This window comes from Sus scrofa, chromosome 1, assembly GCF_054392235.1.
Source record: "Sus scrofa isolate SSC_HxYL_T2T_F1_AM1 chromosome 1, Sscrofa_HxYL_maternal_Yorkshire_Landrace_v2.0, whole genome shotgun sequence".
Classification (NCBI taxonomy): domain Eukaryota; kingdom Metazoa; phylum Chordata; class Mammalia; order Artiodactyla; family Suidae; genus Sus; species Sus scrofa.
The window spans coordinates 170,946,283-170,970,063 of record NC_139383.1 but is presented as its reverse complement, the minus strand read 5'-3'; the positions used below and the strand labels follow the sequence as shown (position 1 = coordinate 170,970,063).

Genomic DNA, 23,781 nt, shown 5'->3' with positions numbered 1-23,781 from the left:
TATTGATCCATGTATTTACTGAATATTTATGGAATGTCTTTTAGAGCCCAGCCCTGAGCTAGGTATCCATAGAGAAGATAAGCAAGGCCCTTGTGAAACTTCCACCCTGGAGGAGATAAACAGACAATAATGCCAAATAATATTTTTTAAATTAGATAATTAAAAATTGTGCTTAAGTGTTCTGAAGGAATGAAACAAAATAATTTTAAGACAGAAGGTGTTTAGACAGAGAGAGGTCTTCTTTGATAAGGTGGTATCAACAAAGAGCTGTCTGAGAACATAGTATTTAAGACCTAAAGAATGAGAGGGAGTCGTGCAGTTGTCACAGAATCTTGTGCATCTGAATGTTTCTATAATGATGACTACATAACAATCATGGACTCACTTTTACACACTATCAACCAACAGTGAACATGGCAGGAGAAAAGAGCACTATGGCTATAATCAGTGCAACTGGCATTTACTAAAAAAGTATCTGCTCTTAGTAGATCAGATCAACTGGTTGGGTTCCTTTTCTTTCATTTTTCAACACGTTATAATGAAGTTTTATGAAAATACGAGACTATCTTTATGCCACTATGTTACTTCTATTCAGCAATCTATTTAAAAACAATACTTACCATAAACCACTCAACTTGCCTGCATGGATCCTTTTAATGAGTTTGAGTTGATAGTATAAATAGATGTCTATTATATTGTACCAATTAGCAGGCTAAAGAAATAAATTATGAGGTGCCTATTCCAGAATGAGAATTGACATGGGTTTGTTTTGAAGATAAAAAGAAGAGCTCTTGACGTCTAACATTCAGCTCCTTAACCTAAACCTTTTCCTCATGTTCTTCTTGAGAGTGTTAGTTTCACCATAAAGAAGAATGTTGTAATTTTAGACATGAGATAATTCTTACAAAAATTTTTGTCTGAACTAGGTCCATAGAAAAGAAATATCCCAAATGTAAAAATAGAAGGTGGTGGTGGAAGCAAGCCGTGTACAGTAATAGCTATTTCACACTTTCAGAAAGTTGATTCCAGCATGGTTTGCAATTACAGGAACAGAGAGACATAAGCTAATTAGATATTGAGCCTCTATGTTCTTAAGGAAAGCCATCAATATTTGCCCTCAGAGAGTTATTTTTACACAGTCACATGTATAAGCTAGTGGGTGACAGACCACCTATGGGGGTCCTCTTTCAGTTTTGGTCTTTGAATTGAAAATAATCCTACTTTTATTTACAAGGAGTTTTGAGTTTTCCAAATAGTCTGGAATATGGCTATAGTCACAAAGTGAACCATATTTAATTGCCTATGGCTAATTACTTGTGTAGCACACAAATGTATTTAATATTACCCTTTCAAAGCCATGTGGGAGGTCTTTTAACTGTATCCCTTTAAATCCTTATAGCAATAGTCATATGGCTATTAGAATTATGTATTTTATTGCCTCTAAAATGCTGAAAAGAGGAAAAAAATCAGGTAAGGAGGTTTAAGAAGAAACATATTTGGCCACTATGAGCTTAGTAAGAGATTATATTTGCTTTAAAATTGAATATATTTTCGTTCTAATGTAGTTAATTGGGGGCCTAGGATATTTCTAAGTCCAAGGTTCATTCATCATCTTAGAAATAAGACAAATTAATGTATTTATGCATTCTGCAATCTGCAATTAAATAAAATTAAATTTTCTTATACAAAATGTTACTGCATTAGATTGTTAATCCTTCATTCTATTACAGTACTAAAACTTCTAATATTCAAGGTACAGTAATTGTCCATTAGGGAGTACTTGGGAGTAGAATTAGGGTTGGGATGCGATGACTATGTCTAGTGATAAAAGCAGGATTGTGTATGGGTCTGGTTCCTTACCCTTATCTAGAAATAAGAGGAGCATTCAGAGAAATTCCCCCTAAACCAGCCAAAGCCCACTTTATGTCTCACTTTTGCCACCTGCTGAGCATGTCAATGGTGTCAGCAACTTCTTCCAAGTAGGAGGTGGCCCAGGTCATTTTGCCATACCAACTGCATGAGGTTTCAAGAGAATACATCATTGCTAAAAGGGCATTTCATACCAACCCCAGACACGGTACTATTTTTGCTGCTCCCTTAGAAAGCTCTAGTCATTTGTTTTATAGCCAGATTTGACTGTTCAGTGTTCTTGTGAGAGAAGTACTATGAAAGAGGAGGCAGCTTGGGCTCTCCACCGCCTACAGTTCAGGCTATGCCACTGACACTCTTTTATATTTGACACATTTTGTTTATCTGAATGGCTTAAAATATAAGCCAGAGGTCTTCCTGTTTTCCTTAAGGGAAAAGATGAGTATCACATAAAAGCATTTATACCCCTGTGCAAGGCTGCTATTCCAATTTCCCTCACCATTCCTGGGACCAATAAAATGGTCAATTTGGTCTCACAAATCTTTAGAATTTTTAATTTTAATTGTTTATTGAAGTATAGTTGATTTACAAATATTGCATTAGTTTTAGATGTACAGCAAAGTGATTCACTTATACATATACATGTACCCATTCTTTTTCAGATTATTTTCCTATCTTGTTTATTACAGAATATTAAGTAGAGTTCCTTGTGCTGTACAGTAAGTCCTCGTTGGGTTGTTTGTGGCCACACCTGTGGCATACAGAAGTTCCCAGGCTAGGGGTTGAATAAGAGGTATCTACACCACTGCCCATAGCAACACTGGATCTGAGCCGCATCTGTAACCTACCTGCAACCTGCGGCAACACTGGATCCTCAAACCTCTGAGTGAGACCAGGGATTGAACCCACAACCTCACGAATATATGTCAAGTTCTTAACCTACCGAGCCACAAAAGGAACTCCAAAACTCCTAAATGTTTCTTGAAAGTACAATTTTAATCTGCTTCTCAAGCTTTTCCTAAGCTTATAGATCTCCAAACCATATTTCCTTTATTTAATTTTTAATTGAATCAAGTGTATTAAGCAAAGTTAGAGTGTGGCCGAGAGGTAACACATTACTCCAAGAAATACAACATCATCTTTATAAAGTATGCCAAATATACCCCACCATAGAATACCACAAAAGTCTTCTTCCTTTTCTAAGCACTCCTATGTTCCCACATAGAAATTAATGTCTATCAAAATAAATCTTTGACCTGTTCACACAAACACAAGTGTCAGAAAAGGGCAAACACGTATAACATGCAGAATTTTCATAACTGAACTCTCTCAATCATCCCCCCTACTCCAAATCTACTGCACCCACAACCTTCCCAACCTCAGTAGAGGGTCATTCCTTCCTTCCAGTTATTCACACACAAAAAAACCTTTATTCTTGTCTTTTTCTTACACTGTACCTCAATCCATCAGCAAATCTCATTACTCTGCCTTCAACATATTCCCTAAATTCAGCCACTATATACCACCTCCATAGCTACTACCCCAGACAGAACCTTCTACCCTCACTCCCCCACGTACAGACTGAAGAATAATCCTTTTAAAACATGTCCGATCATGTCATCCCTTCCCTCAGATTCCTTGTGTATTTCCCAGCATCACTGAACAAAAATTCAAAATCCTTACTGTTGGTTACAGTATTCCTCAATACCTTTTAGATCTAACCTCCTGCTCCTCTGTCCCTCTCTCACCCCAGTCCTGCCACGATGGCCTCTCATGTTTCTCTAACACACTGTGACCTCTTTCTGGAAGGCTCACCTCCCCCACAATATCTCCCCAAGAAGGCTAACACAAAAGCTAACCCATAATCCTTACTAAACACTGTAAACTGTTCCCAAACCCTCACCTTGGCATCCAAATCCCCTGTATCCTACTCTTATTTTTCCACAATACATATTTATTTTTACCATATTCCATTAGAATGTAAGTTCCACAGGGCAAGGATCTTTACCGTGAGCACATAGAATAGTGTTTAACACAAAGCAGTCACATCCCAAGTGTGTGTTGGTTGAATTTTCTCCTGATATAGTTCCTTCCCAGCTTGAGGGTATCACCCTGAATAAAGTCTGGGTCTCTTCTGGAGCATCTGCAGGCTGGGGTGATTGCAGTCTTAAATACTTACATTGGAAGTGATGATGGACTCTTCCAATCAGGCACAATCTGTTCAGAGTTCCAGGGACTGTCAAAATACATATAAATAACATCCGTAAGATTTGGAAACACACAAAATCTCAGACCTAAACATGATTAGTTTTGTGGTCTGCAATTTAAGCTTAATTCTATTATCTTAAAGTCTACACCAAGAAATCTCACATTTATGTTTAATGACAATGCCCGTGAGAGATGATGGCCATATATACAGAATACTTCCATTTGTGTATATGGGATTATGTACAATTCCTTGCCTAATGGTGCTACTCCAATAAAGCTTTCCTGGAATCCAACATAGAATTGAGAGGTGTCTCTGTTCTGGACTCTCCTCTCTCCAACGAACAGAGTAATCCACATAATAATATGTGATTCCTCCGACTTTCACTCTTCGGTTCTTCTTTCAATATTTCTCCACTGGAATACAAAATCAGAACAATTCTGCCATTTCTATAACTGTAACTCTTGTTCAGAAATGTTTTCAAGTTGCAATTTCCAGTTACCAACAGAACGTCTTCCCTTTATGTCTACATCTGAGTAGAATCTCTCTCCACAGGTTCAGAGCTTAATATTCCACTGCTGTTTCTAAGTCTGGCACCAAAAGAACCATGAAAAACTTTGTGATAAGCCAACGGCTTTCCTCCCAAACTCTGCTCTTCTCAGATTCAAAATTCACTAGGATGTCAGCAACTTCTCCTATTTTGATGGTAACATAAGCATTTCTAGTTTCTCTTTTCCAGATACATCATATCTGACCCTACTTCCTCTGGGGCCTGAGGTCATTCAGATGTTACCCTATTCCTCCAGCTGGACTTTGTAAACTTTAAATCATTCAGGTTAGAGTATGGTGAGCCCCATTTTCCCCATCTTGACTTTCTCCTGACTCTGCTTTCACTTTCTCAGTTTTCATATCTGACTCTGCTTTCACTTTCTCAGTTTTCATATTGATTTCAATAATCATTTTTTTCACTGAGCCTATTTCTCCCTGAATTCCCAGAGATCTTGCCTCAAACTCCAAACAAAAATTTTCTATTCACATGATCATTATTCAAGAAAGCTTTCAAAGTTCCATCTAGCTATAGAAACTGGGTTTGCTCAGCAGCAAGGAATCACAAATTTTGGCTCTATTAAAGTCCACTTTGGACTGTGAATTGCAATAAATAATTTGTTGATAAATAAGTCAAGAAAGTCCCCTTTATAACAAAAGCCCCCTGAGTTGACATTCAGAATTCCCAAATTTGGATTCCCATAATAAAAGCTGAAAAATATGCCCACTTCTCATCCTGGCTAAAAGTCAGGAAAACAGAAAAGATAATTCAGAGTAGTGAAGTCATGCCAGTCAGCAAGTCCAATATATACACCATGGAAGTTTGCTAGCTTTGGTGAGAGCCCTTTCTGGTCTTTAAAACAAAATTTTCATCCCTTCCAAAACTAGATTCTTCTAGATTCATGTAGGATGTTCCCCAGCAGACATGCAGCTGCTCTTGCAGAGTCCATCCTGGCACAAAAAGTGAATTCCCATCCTGCCAACATGTTTCTGCCCATCCCTCTTCCAGCACAGGAGCCAGGTTCTCTCCATGCAGAACACTATCCATGAAATTTACAGCTGTTTTCACAGTTTGAGGTTCCCAGAGAATCTGTTTCTCAAATTCCAGTCCTCTGTGCCTATATTTTCTCTACTCTGCCAAATTATTGCGATCATTAGAATCTCTAACTCTCCTATCAGCTAACCCTGCTACAAATTCGTATGGGGGCTATGCAGAGGGCACATAGGCATACTGACCCCGTTGACTGCCACTCATGTCTTTGACAATGAGAACCAATGTTTGGCAAGTTGAATTAGACAGTGAGTAAACTACAAGTTTACTCATCAAGTTTAAAGGCTAGATAAGAAATAATAAGCCAAAGACTCAGATTATGAATTGATCTGATGACCCACATTGCTCTAAAACTCCATCATAGGACTTCCCACCACAAGTCTAGCAACCTTCCTTTCTCTAAGACTTCAACTGTGATTTCCCTTTCATATTAGTGGAAGAACTGCCCCCTACTCCTCAAAAGAGAAAAATCCCACAACTTGTATTCTAGGTCTATAAGCTCTCATCAATCCATGAGCATTTCTCCCATAGATATGTCCTTTACAATTGCATCCATCCTCAGTCTTTTCCTATCTACTGGATCATTGTGTTCAGCCAAGAAACATGCTGTAAAATTTCCTTTCTTAAAAACTATTATAATTTTCCCCTAAATTCCCCTTGATGTTATGTCAATGCTCTACTTTTCTTCATCCAAAGTCTTCTTTTGAAAAAGGTGGTTACACTGTTGTCTCTAATATATCTCAGATGTACTTTTTAAAATTATGAAATAGGTCAATATAGAAAAGATCTTTAACCATCACCCCTCAGCACTTCAACCTTTGGATCTCCACCCCTCCTTACTGCTTAAGTGTATCATATATTCTAAAGCATCCAGGTTTTTGTTTGTTTTATTATACTAGGATAGAATGTCTTCTTCAACTTTCTCTTCCCATGAAAATATCATTAATATTCAAAGCATAGTTTAGAAACCAACTATTCCAGAAAGTTTCTCAGTCTCTTCAGTCAGATTAATAATTTTTTCTCTTCACTTCTTGCTTTTACTTCTGTTATTATGCTCTTACCTATCCTGCCTTAAATTACACTTTATAATTCAAGGGTCAAGCTCCTATTTCATAATTTATCATTCAAGGTCATATGTCTGACACCAAAAATAAATTATAAGCTTTGCAAAAAGAGGACAGATCTTCTTTTTCCCCATGGAAAAAGAATCTAGCACTATGCCCATCTCATAACAAATGCTTATTTACTTAAATAGTTGGTTAGCAATTTAAGAGTTAATCAATAAAAATTCATTAATTATGAAAAGAATTTGCTCAAACTCTTAGATTTAATAGCATTAGATTTTCTATGTTAAAATTGTTATCTTCAAAATGGTAACTTAGATATTCAATACTATCAAAACACACTGGAGCAAAAGTTATCACACCCTTGTTATACAAGGTACTACTGGCTAATACTGAGCATAAAAAGAGAGGCTGGCTATAAAATCTTCTTCTATAGGGAAAAAGAGAGTAAAGACAGATTGACTTCCATATAACTAACAAATCTCCCACCTCCAAATGCTAAATCTGTAGTTTTAAATCCAGTAGGACACTAATGATTAACTCAGTCAATTCAGTTATATCTGTAACATTTAAGCATAATACTCATTTCTCAAGCTTGATTTTGCTTTACAAGTTTAAATGGTACATAAGTTAGTTCTGAATGCCTAACCACACCACCTCAAAGCCTAGTGACTTTAAAAAGTCAATAATTTAGTTTATAATTCTGTGGGTTAGCAATCTGAACAGGGCTCAACTGGTAGTTCTGGTTTAGCCTAGGTTTACTCAAGTGTCTACAATCAGCAACAGGACAGCTGAAGGCTGACTGATATAGGATCGGCTCAGCTGGGAAGATTTTCTGACCCTGTGTCATCTCTCATCTCCAGCAAGCAAGCCTGGGTTTATTCACAGGAAGCTGGGTAAGGACTGAAGAGAGAAACTGAGGTTTGTAAAGTCGTCTGAGGCTACATCCTGTTGATCAAAGGAAGTCACAGAACTGGCTCAGGGTCAAACAGAGTGAGAGGAGACTCCACCTCCAAGAGGAGGTGCTACAAATGTGTGAACCTGTGAACCCCCCGGAGGGGGAGGGACTTTGGGTCACTTTTATTCAATCTATCAGAAACAGTCAAAACTGCATGGATATATATCACATTTATTATGAAGATGTCCCTAACTTCAAGTGATTACACCTAGTGTGAGAGACAATTACCAGGCAACAATGAAATAAATAATATATGCTGTTTCTCTGCTTAAAACATTCTTTCTCCTACTATTCTCATAGAACACCCCTGTAAGTTCTCAGAAAAACATCACTTCTTAAAACCTATAAGAGGGAACACTCTTGCCCTAGCAGTCCATGTTGGCTATATGGCTATTTCCCATGTGACAAACTTTTTTCATCAGTGTCCATACTGCATTATCAGTTAGAGGGTATAGTACATTAAAAGGTCATTCTATTGCCATAAGTTAATTTCTTAAAAGATAGAAAATGAAAGCATAAACTCTTCTTCATTCTTTATATCATACATTACATCATGAAAATTTTTGCCTTTGTGCCACTTGTTAATATCTCTGTTAGGGAACAGATGGAAGGCATAGAGGTTTTAAACAGCAGGGGTTGTGATTTAATCAGATTTATACATTAGAAAAATTATTTGTCCTGGATTGTATGCAGAGAACCATTTAGAAGCAAATAATATAATCTCAGTGAGAAATTATGGGGATGTTTGAAGACTGAAAGAAATTGCAAATTTTGAGAGCTATGTATGGTGCTGAATCCACACAATGTGATTGGTTGACTGGAGGTTGGGAATGACAAAGCAAAAACCAATAATGATGACTTCCTGGTTTCTAGCTCAGGATAGAGACCAGCTGGGCCCCTCTCAATAGGTAGGAACTTTAAAGATGTATAACTTGAGAGAATATAATGTTCAATTTCAGAAAAGTTTAATTCTCAGATTTTTGGGCACTGGAAATGGGCTAATGAATTTATAAACATATGAGGTTTATCATTGTCATCACCACAATCCTTTACTGGTAATGAACAAAGGTCCTAAACCCTCTATAATATGAGCTCTTTAGAGAATTCAATAAAAAAACTATGGACTTGTCATCAAAAATAAGTATTTTGAGCTACATAACTTAGTAGCTTCTCCAGCCTGGGCCAAAGGATCCTATGTCAAAATTCTCTTTTCAGGAAATAAATATGTTAATGTAAACCCAACCTAGACCCCCTCCCAATAAGAAGACACAAGAAGACACGCATGAGTGAAGTGTGAATGAATTAACTCATTCAGCTTAGTAGTTTTAGCACCTAATAATATAATTTTAAAACATTAAAATTATCTGATTCTCTTAATTTTTTCACTTCATTTTTGTTAACACCTTATTTATAATGAGATTTTGACTCAAAGATTTTTGCTTAAATAAAATTTGTCCAGATACATCTGTGGGAATGTGCAACTGATTCTGTTTTCATGCTTAATTACCACTAGGCTCCCACCTCCCTAAAGAAAGCATTTTTGGAAGTCTCTGGAATGTCCATGCATTGAAGGGTTACATAGGAGAAAAGGTGTTAGCAAATAGGCTAATTCTCTTAAATAAAAATGCTAAGGTTAAAGTCACTACAATTTAACTGTACAAAAATTCAACACCTTATTTAACATATTAAATCCCTTCAATTAATTATTGTATAAATAATTACTTTTCATGTTTATAATTTGGATTACAACCAAAGCACAGCATTATAATAATTCAAAGTTGTACATCAAGAGAAAAACAGACTTGGAAGAATAATAAAATAAAATGTAGACTCACTCTCTAACAAACCATTTTGTTTTCTATATAAAGTCAGCAATTCCAAGGTATGTTCAAGAAGAATTAGCATGAAGCAGATACTGATAATCAGGCCATTAAAGAGGTAACCTGGACAGCAAGAATTCAGTTTCCAGAGTGCCAAAGACATTGGGTGGCAGTTCACTTCAATATTTTCTAAACCAGCCCAGAGATGGGAACTTTAATGAGTGAATCAATGTGTTGGAAGAGGAACATCCAGTTTTTAAATTATTGCTTTATTCAATATATTTATAATGTTCTTCTTTTTCTATATATAAACTACCATGATGACATATCACAATGATTCAGTCAGGAACAAAAAATGTTCAAATCCTTACTTTGTGAGTTTCTAAATAAGAAGCAATGAAAATACAGCATTTTTTGTTTGCAAAGTGATTTCATGTTCTGTTGAATGATCTATAAGGGAGTTACTATATTTATGCTTTTTTTCTTTTACAAAAGAAAGCGCTCATCTATAATTACAGTTATGTAGTAAAGGACTTTCTTATTGAATTTTCTTTTTCAACAGAATTGATTTCTTTATTGACTCTAGAAGTGAAAACTAGTAAGTAGAATCTGGCATAAAAGAAATATTTGGCCATATGCTTATATCATTTGCTATAATCTGAACTCAATTGGAATACTAATTGCTTTTGGCTTCTCATACGAATATAAGGGCACATATACCGATAGAAAAGTCAGTGATTATTCCAAACAGGTATCTTAAATCTACGCAAGAGTCACCTGAATCTTCGACAGAAGAAATTATGCATAGGAAAACCAAACAAGAAATATGTGCTTGGCACAGTTAGTAACATTCTGGCTTGAGGAGAATTAGCATTTAGTACAAGGAACTAGATACAGCATCATTCCGGTCTGCTTTTGTCATATGGCTTAGGAATGACGGCAGTGAATGACAATGGCTAGGACACAGCTTGGCTACAAAACAACCTAGGGGTTCCAAATAACCCTGTTCATTTCTGGACACAGGAAATGCTGAGACATAACAAATATGTATATTTGGTCACGAGAAAAGCTGATTTGGAGACTACAAATGTCTCGTTTATCTCCGTGATCACTATGAGAAAAGTAAAGGACATTACCTGTACAACACACAATTTGGAGAGTTATTGCCATGTCCAGGGTATATATTCAACCAGGTGAAAGCCGATTCCTCTCCTAGTTTGAAATGAGTTTGGTATGCCTGTCTATTTGGCACTATCCACTATTTGCTGAGATTGGTGATGATAAGCCTATTTGTAATCATGTGAATTTCTTTCCTACATTTTGACAGACAAACTTTGAGTTATTTGAGGTGATGAGAGTAATGATTTACCAGTGACATTTTACTATCTGTTAAAGAAAAAAATGGCCCCATTCTTATATGATGCAGAAATGAAAAAGGTGCAAGCCTGTTGAAGACTGTGACAGAAAAGGTCTCATACTAAATTTAAAAATAGGCTATGATGCATTGTATTTTAACAGTATAAATTAAAGTTTATGAGTATTAGTATTGCTATAACAATGACATTTGTCTTTAAACTATAATATGCTCTTGTATAACTCTGAGGCACTTCATCCTGCAACATGTTTTTCTCATAATGGCAGTAATTAGCAAATATGAAAAGGTTCACTTAATGTTTTAACATAAAATTATAACACATGGATTTTTGGTTCAAAAACCTTTTCTCCCAGAAAAATTAAAGCCATTTTGGAGCAAATATGCCCCTGTTTCAATACAAAAATATTTTTCTTTAATTTTATTATTTAAACTAGAGTAAAATTTCAGAGGAGGGGCATGTTAGGTTAGAGAAAAATGGGAGGAAGTATATTTTACAGAACAAAATAAAACATGTTTTGTGTTTGTTGAGCTACATTGAGGGAATGTTCTGTATCCACTAATAATTGTTCTTGTTGATTTAAATGACTCTGAAAATGGACAAGAATGTAACTGTGATTGCTATTCAGCTGAAAACACGAATAAATATTAACAGCAATCAAGCAGGTAGAATCCACAGAATTCACTCGCTCTAAAGGGAGGCTCTTTGTCAAGATTAATTCTGGGGCCAAAAAAGCATTTGAAAAATAATGCAAACCCACACCCCTCTCAAAAACACACCTCTATTTGGAAGGTACTAGTGTACTAAGATCCAATGACCCCCAGTAGCCATGGTCCTGTACAGTACCAGAGAACATAAAATTAGTACAAATAATATTTGCCTCCCAGAAACTTAGAAACTATTGTGTGTACTTAAACTTCAACACACCACTGAAGCAATGTCTGGGTACATCCCAGAGCAAGAAAATTAAACCTTCATGAAAAATTCACGAACTGCATAACCCTGGAGGACAGGTTCTGCTCAGTCCTCTCCTCAGCCTCTGAACCCAGCTGACTTCTGACACTCCCCACCACAGCCCCCACAACTTCTCAGGGTTGTCCCGGCAGTGGGCTTCCCAGGCCCCACCACCTTCTTTCTGGTTCTGCTCCTCCCCTGCAGGTTCAGGCTTCAGGAAAGCCAGACTACTTGACTTAAATGTCAACAAGGGCCTCTGGCCTGGGACTGGCCAGGAACCAGCCACAGACTCTAGCTCAGGATGGGAACACAAGACTAAAGGGAAGTTTTCTAGGCCCTTGAACGGAAGAGTCGTCCTTACCCTTAGGAGTGAGCCACAGGAAGGGCTGATAGGGCAAAACAGTTCAGACAGGCTGAGTCCTGAACCCACCCCGGCACCAGCACACAGGTACTTGTGAGGCCGCACAGGAGGGCGTGTCACCCAACTAAACTTGGATCCACTCACCTGCTCGCAGAAAAGCTAATGTTGTGGTGAAGGAAAGTGCAGCATTAACTGTAGGACACCCAGCGTAGACCCAACTCAGAAGACCCAAACACGCTGAGGGCGGTTAGAGAAGAGCTGTTAAAAGCCAGGTGAGGGGCGGGTCACGGGGCTCCTAATTCAGCCGAGCACATCCCTCCGATTGGTTGGTGGTGAGGTAACAGGGCGGTGTTTCTGGAGTCAACATCATTAAACTGGTTCCAGCTGGTCTGGGGTCTGCCTGCTAGTTAACCTCTTCCACCTGGTGAGGGTTTTAGACGCTGCAAAACAGCTCAAGGATTATTATCTATATTATCATAACTTAAAATAATTTGGAAAACAGTTATTGTATGAAATCACTTAAGTCCCAATATTTCAATGTGACTTCTCCATTCACAAATTTGGCAAATAGTATTATAATTTTATTCAAATATTGAGCTTGCCAATTAAAAACTGTCCATTTATGTGCCCAGATGTTGCACTTCTCAATTCACAGTAAGCCCACATTCTGTTTTTGATTTGAGGTTTGCCAATATGAACCTGTGAGGGTTCTTTTGGGAATCATTCTGCCTCCATATGCCTTGAAGCTTAAGCAAGCCAACTCCTAAACTCAGTAAATGATCAGACAGTAACATTTCACTGGCAGAAACAACAGTCAGGTTTCAGATACCAGAAAATGGGCCTGAACCTCCCCCTTACCTGGGGAAAAAAAGATCTGCAGCAGGTAAGCATCCAGAGAAAATATTCTTTGACTCAAACATCTCTAAATTAAAATAATCTGGATCCTCTATCTTTCCCCTCCATTGAATTACTCTGATTTGTACCACCTTCCATCAAATTAGAGGAGTGTGTAGAATGCAACACCATATATATTGAGGACATGGAGAAATGACGTCCAGAATCCAGAGTCACAGCAAACTTTTTAGTCAACTTTTAATTTAGTCTTTTGAACTGCAGAGCACTTTTCATCATTTTGGGATTTTCAGCATTGCCCTTCAACCTCCTTTTAGAGAACCTCTAGAGCTTTCTTGACTGTTTCTTCTTTTTCATTTTTTTTTAACTCCAACAAGGTATTTTCTTTCCCTCTCAAGCAATAAAGTCATTTTTCCTTTTCCATTGAAAAGCTTTTTCTTAGTTGTTATAATCACTTCCTCCAGTGCTTTAATTCTCTTTCTCCATCCTCTTATCATGATACAATAACTGCACTAACCTTTAGAATAAAAACAGTTCAGACGGGCCCATCTCTTTTGATACAAAACTATCTTTCAAGCCAATACAATCCAGAGGCCTTGAAATAAGAAATAAGCAGTATGAAAATGAGGACTTCCATTAGATCAGATTCAAAGCTCCCTACCCATTTACACTTTCCAACAATTGGTTACAAACACCAACTCTCATAAATAATATAAGCAGCCAGTTCTGCAGATTACTAGAATTGCAACATTCTCCTGTGGTTGAGTACCTAATTTAGGAATTTTATCCAACTACACCAGACACAGTGGAGAAACACCCCCATCAAATAGGAAGAATATTTTAGAGTCACTTTTCACAAATGAGGTTAAGACACTACTGTTTTAATTTTCAAAAGGAGTCTTACTTCTCCTTCTTACCAAATATATATACATATATATCATTTTAGACAGTTCTTCAATAGAGCAGTAAGGATTTGATGTCTTTTTCCAGTTGATGGCTTCATAGATTAACTGCCTGTCCCAAATGTTTTATTGAAAAGGTTAATATAACCTGCTCTATCATCATGTCCACACCTGGAGTTTTTGTACCTGTTCCACTCCATATCTAAGAAAGGAATCATACTATTTATTTCTGTAATTCAATAACTTCAAATATATAGGCTCTTCTTTCTTCCTGCCAAGAGACAATTTTGGGCAATTGCTAAGATTTAGTCACATACACTACACGAATCTAAATGTTACTGTATATCACAGTCGAGGGACAGTAAGAATCTAAAAGTCTATACCATGAGATGTTACAGAAATCAAGTCTAAAACTAACTACTAACTGGAATGACTTGAATCTTGTGCTAAGATTTGTGAAAATTATAAAAATTATATTGTAAACCAGGAATATACTGAATTTTACTGTTGAAGTATAAGCATTGTTTACTTAAGTAAGCATATTTAAGATTCATCAAAAGATTTTCATTTTACTTCATTTATTGCTCCAGGAAGTTAGACAGAAATTAATAGTAATAACAGAAGACATGTATGATATATATTTTTAAATTTTTTAAAAAGAAAAATTGTATATAAAGTATACAATATGATAATTTGACAAGTGAATTTTTCAAAAAGTAATGCATGTATTTAAATTATGCTGTAGTAAAACTTTTATAATAACAAACCCTGTCCTATCCCACCCCACTACTAATTCCCACTCTCCCAGGCCAATGACTTTTAATTCTTTCAGCTGTTTCTTCCACAATTTACTCCATATTTTTTTAATGTGCAAATATTGATTTTTTTTAACTTCTTGATTTTAGGTATTATCTGTTAACTTCACTTTATTTCTCATACACCACCATCATCCCAATCCCACAAACCAATCTACCTCTACACTCTCAATAGCATACTGATATACTCTCAATTAACACACCTATGTGTATGTAAATATAGTAAATGTCATATGGTATATTAGTATTTAATACATAATTTAATATTTGGATACATACATGCTCACATATATTAAATAAAGGCTAGTGTTTACATTTTCATGTCTGGGTAACTCCTATACAAAGCCGTGAGTGATATCTATATCTATCTATGACTAGAGCTACCTATCTCTCCATATGTATATGTAATCTCATGCATCAGTTTGCTTTTCTTTCTTCTGTAGTTTTCCCTCTAGAGCCCCTCAAATGTCTGCTTCAATTGGACTGGTTGCTCTTTGGCCCTGCTGCACTGTGATGGTCCTAGGATTTCCCTTTACTGACATCCTTGGATGTCTCTTCATGGCTTTCCTATGTTGGGTCTTTTTTCATTAATCCTATGTTCCTCATTTTCTTAGGTGATTTCTTATTTTACTTAAGTGTAATCTGAGGAACTTTTTTTTAAATACATATAATTGATTTACTATGTTGTATAGCAGAAATTAACACAACATTGTAAATCAACTATACTTCAATAAAACTTTTAAAAAATAAAAACAAAATAAGTGTTAAAGTTGTGGGGTTTGAGTTTTTGCATGCTTGAAAACATCTTTCGATTATCCTTGATGGATAACAACAATGGTAAAAATTATTCCATTGTTTTCGGCTTCCAATTTCTTTGTTAAGAGATTTTGTTTCATTCAGGTCATTCATATATGGACTATCTTTCACCCTCTAGAAGCTTAAAGATTTTCTTTTTAATCTCTAAGGTACTAAAACTTCATAATAACATTCACTTCTTTCATTGTTCCAAACCTGTCATTTGGAGACTTATTTCTCTCAGTTTGGAAATTTTTTTCTTATATTACTTTTTTTTTTTTTTTTTTTTTTTTTTTTTGTCTTTTTGCCATTTCTTGGGCAGCTCCCAGGGCATATGGAGGTTCCCAGGCTAGGAGTCTAATCAGAGCTGTAGCCGCCGGCCTACGCCAGAGCCACAGCAACGCGGGATCCGAGCCGCATCTGCAAGCTACACCACAGCTCACAGCAACGCCGGATGGTTAACCCACTGAGCAAGGGCAAGGATCGAACCCGCAACCTTATGGTTCCTAGTCGGATTCGTTAACCACTGCGCCACAACAGGAACTCCCTCTTATATTACTTCTATCATAACTTCCTTCACTTTGTTTTTATTGTTCTTTGTATAATTCAATTAGTAAGAGTCTGAATTACTAAACTTCTATTCTGGTTTCAGTGTCTTCTGCCTTTTCAGATTACTCCTTGAAATATTTCTTTGAATTTGTCACCCAACTCTTAACTTTTTAACTGTTCCATTTTTTTTAATTTCCAAGAGCTCTTTTTTGTCATGTAAATGAATCTATTTCATATTATTGGCTATATTAATATGTTTGATTTACCCAACTTAGAATATTCCTTAAAGACCTTTTTTTTTTTTTTTGCTTTTTGTTAGGGCTGCACTTGTGGCATATGGAAGTCCCCAGGCTAGTGGTCAAATCGGAATTACAGCTGCCAGACACAGCCACAGCAATGCAGAATCTGAGCCTCATCTGTGACCTGTACCACAGCTCACAGAACCACCAGATCCCCTGACCCACTGAGCAAGGCCAGGGATTGAACCTGCATCCTCATGGATGCTAGCCAGACTTGCTTCCACTGTGCCAAAACAAGAATTCTGCTTAAAGACCTTTTTAGATGTTATTTCTTAATTCATGCATTCTTTGCTTCTTAAAGATTCATGATTTTTCTTTCTTAGGGAAAACGCTTTCCTCAAAAGTCTTATAATCATTTGTCATTCATTAATTTTTAACCTTGACTACTAACAAGTTAACTAGATACTAAAGGAGTTAAGGGGAGGGACTTCACCCCAGTGATTGTAAAGGTTTTTTTCTCCCCTAACAGGACATCCAAAGTACAATGCCTGTAGGTTTATTCTCAGGGATCTGTCAGTTCTCTAGGGTAAAAATCTCCATTTTTCTGCCTGATGAGGATATATGTTTAGCTAAAGAAATCCTGTAAGCAAGCATACAAAAATCTCCTGCTATTTGCTAATTCTTAGGTTCTAGGATCCTGCAAAGGAAATTAGCTGGCTTCTCCTTCTAAAAACCCATAGGATTGCTTCCTCTGCTCTGCTAACCAGCTACTACTATTTCCATGTTTATAAAAGAAAAGATTGTCTTTCTCATTCTATTGGTCTTATTGCACTTGTAACTTATTATCTCTTTACTACTGTTTAATTAAATAAGTGTATGAACAATTGACCAGACACACTTATTCAGAAGCACTAGTAAGATTTTAATATGTTAAAAGATTTTTTAAAGATATTCACAGTACTTGGATTCCAGATTAAGATTGCGGGATAGAAGGACTAGAGCTTAACTTCTCTCCTAAAAACAACAAAATTCACAACTAAAGCCTGAGCAATCTCCACCCAAATGGACTGGAAACCTTAAAAAAGATACCCTACTCCAGAAGAAAAAGAGGAGGCCACATCAAGAGGTAGGAGGGGTGATTTTGCAATATAAACAACCCCATACCTCCCAGGTGGGAAGCTCCACAGACCGAAAACTAAATGGTTCACAGAGACTCACCTATAAGAGTGAGAGTTCTGAGCCCCACATCAAACCCTCACGTGTGGGGATCCAGCACTGGGAGAAAGAGCCCCTTGAGTATCTGGCATTGAAGGCCAGTGGGGCTTGTGCACAGGAGCTCCACAGGACTGAGGGAAATGGAGACCCCATTCTTAAAAGGTGCACACGGACTTTCACGTGCACTGGATCCCAGAGCAAAGCAAAGTATCCATAGGAATCTGGGTCAAATCTGACTGCAGTTCTTGGAAGACATCCTGGGAAAACAGGGGTGAATGTGGCTTGTTGTGAGGGAAGGACATTGAAGGCAAAGCTCTCAGGAATGTTCAGCAGCTGCCTTTCTCCAGAGGTGGCCATTTTGGGAAAATCTGGCCCCACCAAGTCAGCGCTGAGAAGCCCCAGGGCAAACAACAATCCAGATGGGATCACAGCCCCACCCCTCAGCAAACAGTCTACCTAAAGACCCCTCAGGCACACAGCTGCCTCTAATCCCATCCAGAGATAAGCCCCACCCACCAGAGGGATTAGAATCAGCTCCACCTACCAGTGGGCAGGCACCAGTCCCTCCCGTCAGGAAGCCTACAGCAAGCCCATACAGATTTCAGCCACAAGGGGATCAGACACCAGAAGTAAGAGAGGCTACAACTATATTATCTGTAAAAAGATCACCACACCAAAACCTATAAAAATGAAAAGACAGAGAACTATAACTCAGATGAGGGAGAAAGGAAAAACCCCAGAGAAACAGCTAAGAGATGAGGAGATTCTTAGCCTCCAGGAAAAAGACATTAGACTGATGATGCTGAAGATGATGCAAGACGTTGGAAATAAACTGGAGGCAAAGATGGATAACTTACAGGAAACACTGACCAAAGAGATACAAGATATAAAACTTAAACAAGAAGAGATGCAAAATACAATAACTGAAATAAAAAATTCACTAGAAGCACCTAACAGCAGAATACAGGAGGCAGAAGAACGAATAAGCAAGGTGGAGGACAGATTAGTGGAAATTACAGAAGCAGAACAGAAAAGAGAAAAAAGATTGAAAAAAAAAATGAAGAGAGTCTCAGAGAACTCTGGGACAACGTTAAATGCACAAATATCCGTATTGTAGGGGTGCCAGAAGGAGACGAGAGAGAGAAGGAGACAGAAAAAATATTCCAAGAGATAATAGCCAAAAACTATCCCTAACATGCGAAAGGAACCACTCACTCAAATCCAGGAGGCACAATGAGTACCATATAAAATAAACCCAAGGAGGAATACACTGAGACAGATATTAATCAAACTGACCAAAATTAAAGACAAAGAGAAAATATTGAAAGCAGCTAGGGAGAAGAAACAAGTAACATGCAAGGGAACCCCAATAAGGTTATTGGCAGATTTTTTAGCAGAAACTCTGCAGACCAGAAGGGAGTGGCATGATATACTTAACATGATGAAAGGAAAAAACCTCCAACCAAGATTACTCTACCCAGCAAGGCTCTCCCTCAGATTTGAAGGATAAAGCAAAACCTTCACAGTTAAGCAAAAGTTGGGAGAATTCAGCAACACTAAACCAGCCTTACAACAAATACTAAAGGAAATTCTCTAGGCAGAAAAGAAAACACAGCAACAGGAAACAAAAATTCCGCAAGTGACAAGGCCCACCAGTAAAGGTATATATACAGTAAAGATACAAAATCATCCATGCACAATTATACCACCAAAATCAGAAATCATGAGAAGAGGTGGGTACAAATGCAGGACCCTGGAGATGAACTTGCAATTAAGAGACCAACAACTTAAAATAATCTCATATACATATAGACTCTTATATCATAACTTCAGAATAACTGCAAACCAAAAATTTACAATTGATACATAAACAAGGAATCTCTGGATAAGAAATATATCTCATAGTAAATAAATGCATAATCCACCATGAAGGGAGTCATTTGACATCATTCTTGGAATGCTGGTCTCCTTAGATCTGATTCTGATTTCCTCTCCATCAAAGAATTTATGATAATTATAATTAAATAATGCAACTGTACAAGTAATACAGTTCTACAATTGTATTATTAATAACCATTTCTCTCCATGGTACAATGTAAGGTCTATAATGTCTTGTTTATCACATCACCTAGAATGGTGTAATGCCTATACTGAAGAATCAATAAGATGTAATGAGTTGTGAGGATATAATTATATAGTTACACTGTTTTTTAACCAATTTATGCATTTTATATTTTACTTATTTTCAGAGGGTGTATTATTTTTGTTATTCTTACCAGTTAAGTTATTCTTTTTATTATGCTATATAAAATATTTAATAGTATATAAGGCTTTCTTCATTATAAACTTTAGTTGCATAACATACACAATTTTAATATAATGCTAATTTTTAAAGAAAAATTGAAATGTAATAGATAATACCAAATAGTAAAGATGAAAGCCATACAAAATGGGATAAAGTATAGAATAAATTTCCTATTTGTCTCAGCATATTTTCCATCCCACTTCTCCAGAGGGAGTCACTTAGTCTGTTTCTTAAGATCCATGATATAATAATCTGTGTGAATGTAATTGTGTTTAAATATATGTATTTTATTCTGTAAAAAAAATAAAATTTAAATTAAAAAAATCCTATGATCCAGCATAATTGAAAAGAAAAAAATTTTTTTAAAGTGTGTATATATGTATGTAACTGAATCACTTTGCTGTACAGCAGAAATTAACACAACAGTAAAAATCAATACTTCATTTTTTAAAAATTTAAAAAAATAGAAAAATAATATTATACAAATGAAACATCAAAAAAAGATATTCATAGTACTTAACACTTTTTTATGTTTAAAAGATAGCTTTTATTTTGTTTTTTCTTTTCTTTTTTTATTTATAATGATTTTTATTTTTTCCATTATAGCTGTACTTAATGCTTTTAACAGAAATCCAAAGATCTCAGGTTAAAAGGAGCAATGGAGAAAGAGAATGCATTTTACCTTAGAAAAAAATTAACTAATATAAATTAGGGACTGTATATTTTTCTGTGCCCCCAGGGAAAACTTTAAAATATAAATAAAGTCCACTGAGTTAAAAATATTTCATTCTGTATCAGATAAAAACACAACAATCTTGAATCACTACCGCATTTTCCTAAATAAGACAGCATAATTAACTCACACTCTATAGGGACCTAAGACCACCACCAGGGTCTCTCTAGGGACCATGCTAACCCTCTGACAGAAAAGAATGGCAAGAAATAGTCTAAATCCCTCCTTCTTCCCACTTGCCTACTAGAAAGCCATTGGGCAAGTGAATCAAAGAGTTTTTAGGGGTCAGCCACCTGTGATACACAGCAGATCAGTGAGAGGATGATACAGATATGCACAGAAAGACTGCAAAAACATGGTCACAGCCATAATTACCTCTGGTAGAATTAAGAATAGTTCTTAATTCCTTTCATTTTACTTTATCTTTTTTTGTATGTATACTTCTTTCACAATGAATAATGAACAAAGCTGCAAAAATTGAATCAAGTAAGTTTGAAAAATTCCCTCTTTGTTGTTGGAATCAAATGAATTACAACAAAGAATCCAGTGTTTTCCATAAATTTTATTTTATTCTCTTTAAAAATACAAAGAAGATGCAGCTTCTGCATTCAACTTAGACTTGACTCTAGCCAGTGAAGGTATTAAATCTTCAGTCATCCCTACTTAATTACGTTATATGCAAGTTGTTTTAAAATGTTCCAGCAGAGCTTGGCATGGTGCTGCTTTTCCAACCAGCCAGCTGGAAAGACCACCATCCCAGAACAGAGCCAGAAAAAGCTACAAGCATAAGGAACCGAATCACACAGACAGTTCACCCTGTGGTCAGATGCCTTTCACAGTTTAACCAAAAAATGCTAGGCAAAGACAATGAATTGGGAGCCCACCAGACTTCTTAAAATATATTTATGTGATACTTGCACAGATTTAAGAAATAGCATCTGCCAAATTTCACAAGCAATGAGTATAAAATACATGTTAAATAAGGTAACAGTACCACTTAAAAATCTTAGTGTATCAAAGTTCAACCACAAAAATAGAATCAATAGGAAATACAGACACACACACACACACACACACACACACACACACACACAGGTATGCATATATGAAGAAGTGGGAAGGAGGAAGAGAGAAAAGGAGACAGATTTATTACAAGAGATTGTAGAAGCTGGCTAAGCATTTCGGAGATCTGGAGGCAGGTAGTCAGGTAGGGAAGAGTACAAGCAGGAACCCCACAGGCCAGGCAGGAGCTGCTGTCAGGCAGAAAAGAAGAGCAGACCCAGCAAAGGGAGAGCAATTGTAGACCCAGCTGCTACTGGGAATCTCTTCTGCCATGAGGAGTCTAGTCCCTTTTAAGGGCTTATCTGATTAGGTCTGGCCTCCCAAGGATAATCTCCATGATTTAAGGTTAATTCATTAGGGACTTTCATGGCATCTGCAGTATGCCTTCACAGAAGCACCTAGATTAGTGTTTGACTGAACAGCTGGAAGAAGCTGTGTGTATGCTACAAAGTGGCTGCTGCCCTCTCTTTGTTGCCCACAGTTTCACCTGGCTAAAATGATATATCAAAAAACCATCCCACTCAGACCCATATATTTAAGAATACATGTACACATACATATTATCATTTATCATTGTTTTATGACTCAAAATACCTCTCTACAACCAGACAGTATCTGTCTGCTTCCTCGTTTAAGTTCCAATGGTACATGGTAGTACCTAATGAATACTGAATGAATAAATGAATAACGTTTTCTTCTATTTAAGTGAGGCAACATCAAAATGCATGCTATGTTCATTAATTTAAAATCCACTCTATTTTGAAAATAAGGTAAAAATAAAACTGTCAAGACATGGAGAGAGAAATAGGGGCATAAAAAATGACAATTTGAGAGACCAGAAGAGTCCTTCAGGCTTTTCCTCCTTATCCCTTCACTTGTCTTTCATCCTTTAAGCCTACCTGCACTTCTTCCAGCAGAGCTGATACAGGCTGTGTACCCTGTGTGGGCTATAGAGTGCTAGTTCAAGTGTCACAGTCAGATAGTGGGCTTCTTTGGCTTTATCTTCATTCTCTTTCATAACAGGAAGTCTTTCCTTACACACACAGTTAGATATCACTAAACTTATTCTAACTATAACTTTGATCAAGCTCCATTGTAATTGGCCATTTACTTGTGTATCTCATCCTCCTTCATTGTTGACTCCTGGTCAACAGGGACAATTGTGTTCACATGACAGCACAAGAGCCAAGTTCCTGGAACATTCCAGAAGCTCACTGAATGAGTGATACCGTGACCAAAAAATGAACTGTGCCCTTGCCTTAAACTCCTGAAGAACACTAGCTTATATATATATATATATATATATATAGTAATAAGTTTCTGAGTAAACCCCTTTTTCCCCACCTCAGTCTGATCAGTAATCCTAAAATGGGGGACAAAAATAAAACTCAGTTGTCAGTGGATATGTTATTGACCATAATAGGTCTAGCTATTTCTCCAAGGATTATGTATATACCCTGGAATTTTTTTCTAATTTTTAAATTAAAAATTTCTCATTTTGATGAGCTCTGCAGACTCAGTGTGGAAAAGCTTATTATTGATTAATGGAGCCATTTAAGTCTGGGGGAACATGGTCAAATAAATAAACTCCAGGAAAGATTCAATGAATAGCCTCATATATCAAGGACAATCTCTTGAGAACACAAGCTTGGATTATGAAAGGTTTCATACTTGTCTCCCCTGTCATACACTCAATTTTCTCTCAGGAGAGCAATTGAAAAAAAAAATCAGAGATAGAAAAAATAACCTATAATCTATTTCAGGGTTCTTAGTGGAAAGTACTAGCTAGCAAGCCTCATTCTTCTAACAAATGAATGCCAGTACAAAGCCAGGAAGCTACCACATTCAGCCTTCAAGTTCTCTGGATTCTCCCCCAGAAATTTTTTGAGACCAACCAGGTGAATATTTTATTAAACCTTCCAAATAGGATAACATTTTACCAGCTGGTTATGAAAGCTGAAGCTTCCATTTACTAATTTATAAATAAGGTATATTATGCTAAATTCATTCCTCTGCTCTTTGACTGAGTTTTTAGGCACCCCATAGATGTATAAATAGTGAAAGCTGCTAAGGTCACAGAAGAAACATTTTAAGAAATAGTCATTTTATTAA

The 23,781-nt window shown here is 36.6% G+C and overlaps 1 protein-coding gene across 13 annotated transcripts in view; it reads right to left on the bottom strand.

Annotated features, from left to right (window-relative positions):
* LOC102165284 (uncharacterized) overlaps nt 1-23,781 on the bottom strand; it is a 780,066-nt gene that overhangs the window by 432,578 nt on the left and 323,707 nt on the right. For 10 of the 13 annotated variants that reach the window (XR_301130.4, XR_014816040.1, XR_002346119.2 and 7 more), the window contains exons 1-2: nt 12,347-12,441; nt 4,049-4,105 (exon numbers count right to left, since the gene is read on the bottom strand). The gene's annotated coding sequence lies outside the window, so the exon portion shown is untranslated. Of the gene's footprint in view, nt 1-511; nt 2,645-3,090; nt 4,106-12,346; nt 12,643-23,781 lie in introns of those variants that run through there. The other 3 variants (XR_014816043.1, XR_014816045.1, XR_014816041.1) reach the window with 2 other exon arrangements.